This window comes from Hylobates moloch, unplaced genomic scaffold (genome assembly GCF_009828535.3).
Source record: "Hylobates moloch isolate HMO894 unplaced genomic scaffold, HMol_V3 SCAFFOLD_14, whole genome shotgun sequence".
NCBI lineage: Eukaryota > Metazoa > Chordata > Mammalia > Primates > Hylobatidae > Hylobates > Hylobates moloch.
In genome coordinates, this window is record NW_026652289.1 from 57,792,574 (window position 1) to 57,803,390 (window position 10,817).

At 46.6% G+C, this 10,817-nt stretch overlaps 1 pseudogene; it reads right to left on the bottom strand.

Moving 5' to 3' along the window:
• Positions 1–5,277: 5,277 nt before the first annotated feature.
• Positions 5,278–6,767, bottom strand: LOC116482538 (keratin, type II cytoskeletal 8-like; annotated as a pseudogene).
• Positions 6,768–10,817: the final 4,050 nt, after the last annotated feature.

Below are 10,817 nucleotides of genomic sequence, written 5' to 3' on the forward strand. Positions count from 1 at the left end.
TTCTTGGAATGAAACATTTTGGGGAAATGAATATGAACTAGCTATTAGATAATTTTACGGAACTATCAACAGTTTTGTTAGATGCAAACATGGTATTGTAGTTTTGTAGGTGAATGTCTTTCTCTTTAGAAGACAGGCTGAAGTACCGAGAGGTGAAAAAAAAGATGGTGATAAATTTTTAACGATTTTCGAATTCAGGAGAGTGCATAAGAATGTTCATTTTATTATTATTTCAACCTTTCTGTATTTATGAAACTAATACAAAGTTTTGGGAAAGAAGTCAGTAACCACTGAGCAGAATAGGGATTTGGGTTAAGAGAAATGGCTAGGCATGGGGTCCACACCTGTAATCCCAGCACTGTGGGAGGCCGAGGCAGGAGGATTGCTGGAGGATCCAAGTTCAAGATGAAAGAAACTTGTCCCTGAATTGGAAAAGGCTTCTTCCAGAATGGAAGCAGGAGAAAAAAGGAAGAAAATGATTGTGCTGGTGGTGTTGACTCTAGGCACATGGGGTTATAGAGGGCCTAGCAAAGACCCTAGTGCCCCAAATTTGGCATTGAAGCAGCTAAGACAGCCCTGACCTAATGATATGGACATCTCAGTTGCTAGATTCCTGGATACACAGATGACTGATGAGCAGACACCTGGAATTTTGACCCTAGCCCAAGTTATGAGAAGAACCCAAATTGAAACTGAGATTCCATTTCCATCACCCCAAAGAGTTACATTTTCTCCACATCTGAATTTATGGACAGCATTGAATGTCCTGTACACTAAACTGGCAAATCCAGAAAAGTTCCCCTGAGTGATATCTTAGCTAAAACCCGAAAGATTAGAAGTTGGCCAGGTAAAAAGGAGAGAATAAGCATGTCACGCATCTGAAACAGCACGTTTAAGGGACAGAAGAGTGGTACCTTGAGATAAACTAAGAGAAATTCAGTATGGCCAGAGCAGAGGGAGCGAGGGCAAGATTAACATGAGATGAGGGCGGAAAGGCAGCCTGGAGCCAGAATGCGCTAGACCATCTAAATTAGGCAAAGGAAATCACCCACACCTCTCCCCTTGGGAACTCCAGGGCCCTGCTCTTCCCTCTCAATGCCTCATCCATCCTGGTGCCCATGCCTCAGGGCCTCTCAGTGTCTTTAGAATGTGCAGTCTGGGCTACAAATTAGAAGTCATCCTGATTAGGCACCAAGTTCTTGCTGTAAAAATGATGACAAATGGAGAGAAACAGAGTCTGTCACCCATTCTGGGGGGAGCTCTTTCCACTTGAGCCCTTTTACCCACTAACGTTATTAATACATGAACCTAGCCCCTCAAACACTGCCCAAGTATCTGTGGACATTCCCTGGGGGTGTCTCATATGTGTTCATAGAAGAATCTAGCTAGTCACCACCTGGTGTCTGCACATTGTCCCTCCTTTACTGCCCCAGCCTCCTCTGCTAGATAATACCCTGTCCAATGGGCACTACAAGCACTTCTCTGGGCACAACTGTGTCCACCAGGCACCAAAGTCTCCTCCTGCAGCTGATGAGCAGCACAGGAGGTGCCAAAGCTGTGAGATGTTATTCTGAGCAGTGGCAAAAAATGCCTCCCCTCGTGATGCGCACCCTCAGACAGTGGAGTCCCAAAGTCATATTCCTTCTGCTGAAATAGTTTATAGGGGTTATAGGGAAACAGGCTTTTCAGTTTTCATGTACAGTCCCCCTAGCTTTCCACGGGGCTCAGATATATGACCACAGAGGTTGGGTAGCAGGGCCTTGGCCCACAGGCAAACAAACACATATCAGACACTACTCTGTCCCCCAAATCACTCATCTTTTCTGACAATGGAGGCTTTGTTAGTGGGTCAGGCTTGCGGTGCCTGGCTCCTATTTCTCTGGGATGACTATTCTTCTGGGAGGAGCTTCAGTCCCTCCTGTAGGGATTTTTGGATCTGCTAACTGGTTCTCTGAATATGCCAGATATCTGAACTCCAGCAGAGGTCATAGTTTGGGCTCCTCCTGGGACCCACAGCTTTTGTCTGTCTTCTATTAGACCAGAATACTTGAGGAAAGGATGGGGTCTTATTTGCTCTCATATCCTTGAATGGTGTCATGGGCCTGGCATGTAGGAGATGTTCAATTTGTTATTTTTATTGAAAGACCATCCCATACATTCGGTCAGTGGCCACCAAATTTCAGCTTGATGGAAACCACTTGGGAGATTGTTAAATACACAGATTTCTAGGCTGTGTCTTCAGAGATATGACTCATTTGATCTGGAGTGAAGATGCAGGACTATAAATTTAAATAAGTTCCTTAGTGATTCTGATGCACGTGGTCCTTGAATTTCACTTTGCCTCTACCTTAGGCAGGCCTGAACCAGGGCCACTACTGGCACAAAGGGCCACTTTAGCTCATGTGTGAGAATTAGAAATAGTTACCCTTTTCCCCTCTAGTTACACCAAGTCCGAGGCCAGGGTGACAGCTTGGTGAGCAGAGTTTAGGCAGTCATTTCATCCCTTTATCCCCTATGCCAAGCATCCTCATGCTGTGCACAACCTGAACAATTGTTTGCAACAGCCTGGTCTGATGCCTGCTCCTGCTAAGAAATAGTGCACATGAGAAATGCATCTTTGAGTCACCCAGTCCCTCAGTAAACTCTGGGAAGAAGCTGGGGTTGAATTGTGCTGGTTACTTGCACCTGGAGATCAGATGAACCAGTAGCCAAAGTCTCCAGACCTGTTGGGAGGAACCTGAAAATTAAGGCTTGAAAGATTGAACACAGAGGTTCTTGAATTTTGCTGCATGTTGGAATCATTTTGGGAGCGTTGAAAGCTAGGTATGATGCCTGATGTTTGATGTCTAGGTCTTAACCCCAGAACTTAATTGGTAGGGCATCAGAATTTTTTTTTTTTTGAGATGGGATCTTGCTCTGTCACCCAGGCTGGAGCGCAGTGGTACAATCTCAGCTCACTGCAACCTCCACCTCCCGGGTTCAAGCGATTCTCCTGCCTTAGCCTCCTGAGTAGCTGGGACTACAGGCACGTGCCACCATGCCCAGCTAATTTTTTGTATTTTTAGTAGAGACGGGGTTTCACCGTGTTAGCCAGTATGGTTTCGATCTCCTGGCCTCATGATCCACCCACCTCGGCCTCCCAAAGTGCTGGGATTACAGGCGTGAGCCACCGCGCCCGGCCAGCATCAGAATTTTTAAAAGCCCCCAAGGTGATTCCAAGATTCTAACATGCAACTTAAGTTGAGAATCGCTGACCTAATGAAGCCCTCACCCTGATCAGGGAGAAGAATTGACTGCTGTGTGTCTTCCTGGGGAATGGAGGACCAGGGTGGGCTCGCCCTTCAGGCCGGAGTAGGCAGCTGGCTCTCTTGCTATGTGTGGTCCAGCATTGTGTAAGTTCTTTAGGTTTCCCCTCAAGAAAAAAATGAGTACCTGTGCCTGTGTTTCTTAGAATTTCTACCAATCACTTTTATACCTGCGGTTACCGATCACTCGCCTAGATCTAGTCCTTCTTTCACCCCTCTAAAATAAAACTGAACTATTTTTTCTTTTTAAGACAGAGTCTCGCTCTGTCACCCAGGCTGGAGTGCAGTGGTGTGATCTTGGCTCACTGCAGCCTCCACCTTCTGGGTTCAAGCAATTCTCCTGCCTCACCTCCCGAGTAGCTAGGACTACAGGCGCACGCCACCATGCCTGGCTAAGGGTCACCATCTATTTTTAACATGTGACATTCCCCATCAGTTTGATAAACCAGTCCTCCACAAGACACGAATGGCAGCTAAAGCTTGAATATACTTTCCAAAGTATGTGTCAAAACAATTTGATAATATGCTACAAAGAGATTAATATTATGAGAGCAAGATGTTATTTTTAAATGGTAGGACCCAAACTGGGGATGTTGTTGCTTTGTGGGGAGCACCTCAAACTTAGTGGAGTGGGAGACAGTACTGAGGGCCCTTTAGAAAACCCCACTGTTTTTACCACCTGCAGCAGTGACCTGACTTCCATTGATAATGCTGATCATGCTATTCTTCTGAACGGAGAGAAGAAGAAGAAATAAAGAATCTGGTTCCCCCACTAGAACACGAGCTCCTATGCTAATAGGGGGAACTACATTCTATTCCTTTTGGACTCCTGCATCATTCTTACCACATAATTTGCGTGCTTTTGCCATGCAATAAATGTTTAAGTTGTTATATTCAAATTCAACACCAATTTATTGAGTAGCTACTATATCCTAGGCCTTGAACTAGGTACTTCAATCTTCTATTAATATTAGGCATTAGTATTAGATATTAAGTAGGATATAGGTTAATACAGTCTATTAGACAAGGTGTGAGATTCTTTCTTTATAAAATAATGATCCAGATTATAGCCCAGCAAACAAATCCAGAGCATGTTTGTTGGTTCAACTCTCCTTAACATGTGGCTTCCATCCTTGGGTTCGACAAGGCCACTTTAGCCAACGGGTAGAGGAAAAAGCCAGAGACGCACAACCCAGAAGCACCAGAAAACCTTTCTGTTCACATCCTATTGGCCAGAATTTAGTCACATGATTATACCAATATGCAAGGCAGGCTAGGAAATGTAATCACTAATTAGGTGGCCATGTAGCCATCTAAAACTGGGGATTGATATTGTTAGGCAAGAAAGAATAAATATTAATGGACAATTCTCATAAAAATCTCATACCTATGGATAACTGTCTTAATTCATATTGAAGTTAGAAATAAACTATAGGACACAGTGCAATGCCATATACCTGTAATTCCAGAACTTTGGGGGGCCAAGAGTTAGAAACCAGCCTGGACAACATAGAAAGACCCTATCTCTACAAAAAACTTAAACTGGCCAGGTGTGGTGGCATGCCTGTAGTCCCAGCTACTTGGGAGGCTGAGGCAGGAAAATAGCTTGAGCCCAGGAGTTTGAGGATACAGTGAGCTATGATCACTCCACTGCACTTGAGCCTGGGTGACAGAGTGAGACCTCATCTCTCCTTTTTGTTTTTTGTTTTTGTTTGTTTGTTTGTTTGACAGTTGGCAGGGCTAGCTGAGGTTTTATTTTTGGACAAAAAAAAAAGCAATTGAATTGTTTTGTAGCTGGAGGCATGGGTAAGGGGGTGTCCCCAGGCAGTAAACTCCTCCGCGGGTGGGCTGAGGGCTTGGGCTGAGCCTCAGGTGGGTCTCCTGTTCCCTGTGATACCATGCACAGCGGCCTCCCTCTATGGCCCTGTGGCAGCTGCAGGAGGGGTAGGGTGGGAGGGGCTGCCGCGTCTGTTCACTTAGGCAGGACATCAGAGGACTTGGACACCAGCTTCCCATCGCCGGTCTCGATCTTCAACCACAGCCCTGGTGGAGCTGGTGCAGCTGAAGGAGCTGCAGCCTGCGCCAGAGCCAAAGCTGGAGCCCAGGCTGTAACTGAGGCCGGGGGCTTGTGAGGTCCCCATAGGTCGAGCTCAGGCCACCTGCATAGCCGCTGGTGGTCTTCGTATGGATAGTCATGTTCTGCATCCCAGACTCCAGCCGGCTCTCCTCACCCTCCAGCAGCTTCCTGTAGGTGGCAGTTTCGATGTCTAGGGCCAGCTTGACATTCATCAGCTCCTGGTACTCACGCAGCTGCCACACCATATCCTGCCTGGCCCACTGCAGAGCGGCCTCCAGCTTGGACAGCTTGGCGTTGGCATCCTTAACGGCCAGCTCCCCACGCTGCTCCACATCTGCGATGGTGGCCTCCAGGGAAGCCATCTGGCCTTTGAGGCCCTTAATCTCAGCCTGGAGCTGGCTGATGTTCCAGTTCATCTCGGAGATCTCAGTCTTTATATGCTGCAGGTCATGCCCGTGCTTCCCAGCCAGCGTCTGCAGCTCCTCATACTTTATCTGGTGCGTACTCTCAGCCTCCGCCCGGCTGCGGTTGGCCATCTCCTCCTACTGCACCTTGACCTCAGCAATGATGCTGACCGTGTCCAGGAAGTGGCTGTTGTCCATGGACAGCACCACAGACATGTCCGAGATCCGGGACTGCAGCTCCCAGATCTCCTCTTCATACAGCTGCCTGAGGAAGTCAATCTTGTCAGTCAGCCCTTCCAGGCAAGACTCCAGCTCCACCTTGTTCATGTAAGCTTCATCCACATCCTTCTTGATGAGGACAAATTCATTCTCCACCTCTGTCCGCTTATTGATCTCATCCTCATACTTGTTCTTGAAGTCCTCCACCAGCCCCTGCATGTTGCCAAACTCTGCCTCCAGCTTCAGCTTCTCCTGGCTCAGTCTCCAGCTGCCACCTAAGGTTGTTGATGTAGCTCTGGAACATGTTGTTCTTGTTGGTCTGAGCCGTCTTCTGCTGCTGCAGGAGGCTCCACTTGGTCTCCAGCATCTTGTTCTGCTGCTCCAGGAACCATACCTTGTCTATGAAGGAGGCAAACTTGTTGTTGAGGGTCTTCATCTGCTCCTTCTCCTGGGTGTGTAGAGCCTGGATGTTGGGATCCACCTCCAGGTTAAGGGGGCTCAGCAGGCTCTGGTTGACCGTGACAGCGGTGATGCCTCCCATATCGCTGGCCCCACTACCCAGCCTCCACCCAGGCCACCCCAGAAGCTGCTGCTGCCCACTCGGGAGAATCTCAAGTAGCTGATGCGGGCACTGGGCCCACTTGTGTAGGAGCAGCTGCTGAAGGCCCGGGGGCCAGAGGTGGACATCCTGTAGGACTTCTGGGTCACCCTGATGGACATGGTGGAGGCAGGAGTGGAGGCAGGCGGGCTGAACCAGGCAGAGATTCCAGAAGGAGCAGAGAAGCTGCTTCTTGGTCCTTTTTTTGTTTGTTTTGTTTTGTTTTTAGTTGAGACCGAGTCTCGCTCTGTCACCTAGGCTGGAGTGCAATGGCACAATCTCGGCTCACTGCAACCTCCACCTCCCGGGTTCAAGCGATTTTCCTGCCTCACCCTCCTGAGTAGCTGGGACTACAGGCGCCCGCCACCAAGCCTGGCTAATTTTTTTTGTATTTTTAGTAGAGACAGGGTTTCGCCATGTTGGCCAGGCTGGTCTCGAACTCCTGACCTCGAGTGATTTGCCTACCTTGGCCTGTCTCAAAAAATAAAAAAAAAAAAGAAACTATAGAAAGATGCTGGTTTCTGGCCAGGGAAGTCCTCCATTTTGTCAGTGTATTTAGGATTAGGTTGGCTCTGAAGCAAAACACTTCTGCAGACCAGATTCAACTTATAAGAGTATGGCATCTAGAAAAAAACCGATTCATTAATTTATAATGGAGCAATATACATATTCAGCAACTTGAATGTTTGTGTTTCCCATTCAGGCTAAGGCTTTCTTGGTATGAAGGTTCTTGGAAGGCCACATCATAATGTATTAGCATACACTGAGTGTCTAATCTGGGCCAGGTCTGTGCTAGACATTTTTCACAAACAACCTAGTTTGATCTGTGTGCCCAACTCAGTTAAGTGGAGATCATTCAGAACATTTTACAGGTAAGAAAACTGAACAGCAGAGAGGTCATGAAGCTAAGCAGCAGCAAGGCTGGGGTCTGAATTCAGATCTATTTGATAATAAAGTGAGCGTGTTTCCATTATACCCTGCTGCTTATGTGTGAGCTTCTCTAGTCAGCTTCAAAGCATCCTTGGGGATGTTTTCACCGGCTGTGCCTCCCTGTATGGATTTCTGTTACAGCATTTAGTGCATAGACACAGTCTTATTATTGAAGGCTGTCTTTCCTAGGCTCCTTCCATCTCTTGATATTCATGGATCATGTCTTAGGCATTTTACAAAATTGAATACAGCACAGGTCCTGGTATTTGGTACATGCTTAAACAAATGATTAAATGAGTAGATTAAAATGCCCTCTTAACCTACAGTTTAAACAGACCCCTTTTTTTTTCTTTAATTTGAAGATGGGGTCGCTCTCTGTTGCCCAGGCTGGAGTGCAGTGGTGCCGTCATGGTTCACTGCAGCCTCGACCTCCTGGGCTTAAGGGATCCTCCTGACTCAGCCTCCCGAGTAGCTGGGACTATTCTTCTTCTCTTCAATGCTTAGCCTTGTCCCAACTTCCCAGCTTCACCACAATATCTTATTCCAAGTCCTTGGTTTCCAGCTGTAGTGCCAGGCACACTCAAAAATATTTCCAATTAATTCCAAACAATACCCTTGTATATACTGGAAAGGTCTTCTAGGGTTGAGTTTTTCCTTCAACCTAATCTCAGTCCGTCCTGATGGCTTGTCAATGTATTTCCTTTTGTTTCATCCTCAGGAGCTATGGAAAACGCTGTTTCCCATTGTGAGTTTACTATGAAAATGAGCTGTCAAGATTCTAGGGAAGGGAAAGATGCCAACTCCAGGCTGAGGTCATGATTTTGTTTAAAGAGGCTTTGCTAATCATCTCAGTGGTGATGCAAACTCCCTGCAATGATGCTTAAGACAGGCCTGGGTGGGACTGGCCTCCTTCCCCTGCCACGGCTCTGGGGAGGAATAAGCTGGAAACCGGAAGGAGCCCTTGAAAAGCCCTGGTTTCTTCACCAGTGACACAGATGATGGGTATGTGGGTAGGACTAATCAAAGCAAATCAGCAAGCATTCCTAGATGAAGGCTCCCTGCTAGACAAAATGGGGTGCAACGAAGTGGAAGAAGAGGCCCTTCCCTCTAAGGCTCACTGGGACTCACTCTCCTCATGGCAAAAGTGATCGAGTTGGACTTCTCCCATGAAATACCCCTAGTGCAAAGGAGGGTTTCTATCCTCCGCTCCTCTAGGCATTATTCTAAGCCAACTACTATAAATGAGAAACTTATGTGAGTTGCCTTAAACATTCTGTGCAAGTTTTGCATTTGATTTCACAGATATTCCAAGTTGTTTTAATATATACATTGTGGCTCTTCTCTCAAATAGCTAAGTAAAATTGATACCCCGGAAAGATGCCCCATATTTATGCTATGACTTAATGGGTACCCCCAAGAATACCCATTCTTGGGTACTCTGCCAGACTACCCATTCCCTACCAGGAGCAGCTCCGAGCTGGATGATGTCTGACATTCTTTCTAGATCCAAAATTCCTTTATGAGGAGTCAGAAATAAGTAATCACAGAAACAACATAGGCAGATATGTTTGAATGTAAGGACATATAAATTCAATTTCTTTTTTTCAAAACTCTCACCAAGTAAAACGCTTCTACAGCCCAGATTCACCCACCAACTGTCAGTTTTCAAACTATATTTTCAGAATCTATATTTTAAGAAAAGTCCCCAGGGGACTCTTACGATCAGGCATTTGGAAACCCTGAAAAGACATGTATGAATTGTTCATAAACTATAAAACCTGAGACGAATGTGAGCCATCATTGTGGGTAGGGATAACAACCCCTGATGTCTTTGCCACATGACATGGCTTAAATGAGATAGATAATGGGTATCACTTTGTGAAATTCAGGAACTGAAATTATCAAACTGGAAGGCATGGTGGCTGCTGCAGCTCTTTCCTTCTGAGCCTCATCACAGGTGTTTGCAGAGGATCTATAGCCTCTGTAGCCCTGGGGGGAGGCACAGCTGGCTGGAAAAAGACACTGTCAACCTCTTGCCTCTTCCTTTCCCAGTAGCTCAGATCCAGGGCTGTGAGCTGTTCTGGTGCAGAAACAGCAATAGCACCAAAGGTCTCTCTCTCTTCCTTTACTTACTTATTTTAGGACCTCTTCTATCAAAACAGAGATCCGACAAAGAAAGGGACACAGATTCTAGTGTCCTTAAGAAGAGGGGCTGTCCTCGCTGGGCCCCTGGGTCTCTCCCCAGCCCTGCCCAGGCACCCAGGACCCTATACATTGTGTTCTTTTACAAGGACACTGCCCTCCAGGAGACATCATTTCCTAAGCCTATCCTAACTTGCTTTCCTATATCAAAACAAATGTATTGGTCCAGGGTTCTGTTGTTTTGGGGTCCCAGTGTGGCAAATTAATATGATAAATTATGTTTAAGGCTCTAAATAAAGTGCTACATGAAAGCAGATTCAGGTCTTATTCATTTCTTTTTCTTCTTTCCTTCCTTCTTTCTTTTCTTTTCTTTTTTTTTTTTTTTTTTTTGAGACGGAGTCTTGCTCTGTTGCCCAGGCTGGAGTGCAGTGGCACAATCTCGGCTCACTGCAACCTCTGCCTCCCAGGTTCAAGTGATTCTCCTGCCTCAGCCTCCCGAGTAGCTGGGATTACAGGCGTGAGCCACCACGTCCAGCTAATTTTTGTATTTTTTTAGTAAAGACGGGGTTTCACCATTTGGCCAGGATGGTCTCGATCTCTTGACCCTGTGATCCGCCCGCCTGGGCCTCCCAAAGTGCTGAGATTACAGGCGTGAGCCACTGCGCCCGGCCAGTCTTATTCATTTCTATGCTCCTGTCCCTAGTTTCTGGGTCACATTTGGAGAGGTGAGATGGAACTCAATTTGAAGTTACACGTGAAAAGGTGGCCGTGTTTTAGAACATCCTGACATTTCAATAGCTCCCTTTATTCACTCAACAAACATCTGAGTGCATACTATGTGCAGGGCATACTCTACAGGCCATCGGCTTTCGAACTTTTGTGAACTTCAGCATCACCTAGAGGCCTTGTTAAAACACAAAGTTCTGAATCATAGATTCCGATTCAGGAGGTCTGGATGAGCCCTGAGAATTCAATTTCTAACAAGTTCCCCGGTGCAGCTGATGCTCCTGGTCTGGGAACCACACTTGGAGAAAAACTGATACAGGGCAAGGCAGGAGCCAAGCCCCTGACCTCCTAAGACGTGGTCTAGGGTGGTTATTATGTCAAAGAGACTAACGATGCAGATTTTCTCATCTTGGCAG